Consider the following 3,878-nt stretch of genomic DNA (forward strand, 5'->3'; position numbering starts at 1 on the left):
TATTGTTGTATGTGTTTTTTACTTTAAGAACTGAGTACCCGTGTATATAAGGCTTTTTAAAAGATCCATTCCCTTTCAGTACTGCTAAAGTGATCTTATTTCAGTCTTTGGGCCCTTTCTATTGGAAGAGTTCACTTCGATGAGAGAGTTGGGATGCCTTTTAATTTTAAATCAAGGCATGTTAGGTCAGCTTTAAAGTGCTGTAAAATTATCTGCTTGGGCATAAAACCTGCTTCATTTAAAAAAATAAAATTCAATACTTCCTGATTGGAAGGAAATACTTTACTGCGGTCAGTATGTGAATAGTTTTATGAGGCCGTTGTATGGAGCAGCCTTCTTACAAAGTCCAGACAGCTTTGCCAATTCAGCCCCCAGGGTCACCCATGAGAAACGTTCCTGCAGAGAGGCAGCTGTCTATTCTTGTTAGCTTTGGCTTAAGCCTAAACAGCAACCTTTAAAGCGCGTGGGACCTGTGGTGAAGTAAATAGATGGTAGCACAGTGAGCTCCAACACAAAGCTTGGCAGGACAGCCAGGACTCAGCTCAGTGGGACTGTTCCATGTCCTTCGAGAAGCTGACAAAAAATGTGGCAGGAGCCTTCTGGGAGCAGAAAGAATTCCGATTCATAATTCTGATTCATAGTTCAGTGGATGAACTTTTCTGTATCACAGGTATGCTGCTTCAAGAGCAATTACACTCTCAAAAGGTGCCCAGTACCGCTCAAAAAATGTTCAGAATTCTTTCTAATTCTTTCACTTTCTAGCTGTGGCTCTAACTTGCAGCTGGTGCACTGTCCAGGTGGTTGGGAATATGATGTCCTGGATAGAAACTTGCTATAGTGAATTGTTTTCACTGGTTCCAAACCTGAAGCACAGAATGGGCAGGTGCCAGTTTTGAGAAGGTCTTGATAAAGCCTTTGGGTTTCTAAGTTTTGGGTTGTGCACTATAGGGGAAAAATTATACCCTTTGATTAACAAAGCTGATAGTCCCACCTGAGCAACTGAAAGAGTTTTCACATTGTACTCGAGGCAATTTGAAATAGTTATTTCACCAGTATAGAAAGAGTTGGGTTTATTTTTAGGTGGTTAGCTGTTGTCATGATTTATTCTTTTAATACAAGTTTAAATATCCGAGTGTTCTGTTTTGTAGGACAACTGCCAAATCAACAGACTAAGAAATTAATTAAGCAACACTGAACTGAGCCTGAATTTTCCACACATCTAATTACAAGTGACCTAAATCTAGAGCAAAAGCCTGAAGTCTAGAGTCCATTTAGAGAACTGGAACAGCAGTCCTTCCATAAAACTGCACATCTCTGTCTTAACGTGGAACAAATATCTGAATATAATGTTTTAGAGGGAAAGCTATTACAAATTGAACTGCGGCAGTTCGATGTATTTCTTACTCATTGTGAGCATACTGGAAAATGCCTTGCAGGGAAAGAGAATGCGTTCTTTCTCTGTAGCTGCTGCTTTCCTAAGGCCTTTTAATAAGAAGTAATGCTTCGGCAGAGCTCTGGGAACTTGCTGCTCCTGTTCTGGTAAACCAAGCACATAATGGGTGTGCAGAGTTGTTGCAGCTCCTGAGCTTCCTTACAAAAGAAGGGAAGTGGGGCTGGGAGTAGCTTGGCTTAACTACTAACCCCTTGAGGAAGTTACATAAATAATACAAAGAAATTACGTGTTGAAATAGCACAGGGCCTGTGCTGTTAGCACCTGCTCTTCGAAGACCTGCACTGCTATTGAACAAGTGGGGCTAGTGTGAGATCCTCACCTAACTCACGTAAGAACCATGATTGCTTTCTAGTTTAAAGATGATCTGATCTCAAACTAGATCATTCCTCCTTGGTGGTAGTTTATTCAACTTTATGTAAAGGTCAGAACCTGAAAGTTGCTCTTAGAACTGTTAGCAACTAAATACAGAGTTCTAAGCCTATAGCTGATCATAGACTTGTGTATAGTGGTTGTGAAACCTACTTTACCCTTTAGGATTAGATCTTTATACCTGGCTGGTCTACTTTGACTCACTTCCACCATTTATGCCATGCTTTCCTTCAGGTGTTGCTTATTGTGGTGCTTGATGTGCCTTTCAGATGTAACAGACTTAATGCTTTGGTTGCTTCAAAAACCTGGAAGTACTGCAGTTTTCTTCTACTATTCTGAGGGCTTGGTTCAGCCTCAGCGAACAGCATGGGTGTGCTTACGTTTCATCTAGCTGCCTTGACCTGCCTACGTGTTAAATAGCATTGAAAATCAGCACAGCATCATAATTCAATGGTGCAACTTCTGTACGCACAATAGGCTTGAGGAGAAGGATGTAGTCAGGACCCTTGTCACAGCATGCAGCAAGGAACAGGACCCTGCTGGGATGTCACTCACAAAAAGCAGGAGCAGCAGAGCTGTTCTCATGTCCAGCAGCAGCTCAGGTGGAAGGTCAGAAGCATGCTTCTCCATCAGCTCCCAGGTTAGGGTGCATTCAAAGAGCTATTCTATTAAACACTTGAGGCTGAGCAATTCCGCACTGGCATCAAACAGTAGAATAGATACAGATCTGTGTTTTTAACCTACTGGCTTCTAGCACTAAGTGTCCTGGTGGTGACTTTGAAATTGGGGTGCAATATTTTGTTTGATCTTGTTTATGGTTTAGCTATTGAGGTCAGTTATACCGTTTATGATCAAGTGGGCTTACGTTTTTTGGCATATACTCTAAAAGTCTTCCCCATCTTACCTACAAGGTTGGTGTGTACATATCTCGTGCTTTGCATATGTTTCTGCTGAAGGCTTTTCTTGCAAGCAGGTAGTCTTGGTAAAGTGCCTGCCAGGCTGCCCCACAATAGCATTCCTAGTTACCTATTGTTACATTTAAACCCAGACTGGCTTGCTTGCTTTGCCTTACTGTTGCTCTTCAATCTCACAGTTTATCTTTACAAGCTCTCTGTCAGTAATGTCCCTTGACAAACATCTTTCCATCAAAGAAAACGGGTTTGTTTTTTTCTGGCTCTCAGGGATTTCTACCCCTGAACTAGTGAACTTGAAAAATACTGCTTATTTTCCCTTTCAGGGCTTCTGAGTGCCTCTTGACTTCCACAGTCAGTTCACTTACTGCATTTTAACTTCAGACCCGGCTATTTAAAAAAAATAATATATCATTTAAATGCTGGATGTGGCAAAGGGAAAGAAAACTGTTTTTGTTGTAATGTGTCTGGAAAGACTGGCTGTCTTAAAACCCATTTATTGCTCCATATAGTGCTTTCTGTAAAAGTCACTTATCTGTGTGCTGGGATTACGCTTGATGTATATTCATGGAAAAACTTCAGTAAATGGAATTTTGTAATGAGTATTTTATTTGTACATGTTTTGAAAAGCTATGAAGCTTAAAATAAAATGATCTTAATATTGCCAATCTAATTGGGCATTAAATAGTCCATTTATAATGGTGTGTAAACTTTGGATCTGTTGAATAAAAAATTAATTCTGTGGGTGGAACACCTGATACAGACTAGAAAATGTGGAAGTGACTCATCCTATTTATTAGTTTCCTGAATGATCCTGTAACCTTTAGGTATGGGAGACTGGCACAGCTTCCTTCTGTGTTATTGACTGTATGCTGCTGCTCTGTTAATTGCAAACACTATTCTGTGCTTGACTTGAATGTTAGGAAGAGAGCTTTATGTGTCTACTCAGTATTACCATTACTCTTTGCTTGGTAATCCACATTAGTGTTTTCAACTAAATTCATGCTAAATAGGAATGGTTTTCTGAAAACATCAGTGACAACATCAGCCTATCTTCTCAATGGCTTTTTCAATTGAGTGTTGAAAGTTATTTTCGTTAAATCTCTGAGGCTTCCAGGGACTGTACACTGATACTGTTCATTTAG

This window comes from Anser brachyrhynchus (assembly GCF_964034855.1).
Source record: "Anser brachyrhynchus genome assembly, chromosome: 1".
In the NCBI taxonomy this organism is placed as follows: domain Eukaryota; kingdom Metazoa; phylum Chordata; class Aves; order Anseriformes; family Anatidae; genus Anser; species Anser brachyrhynchus.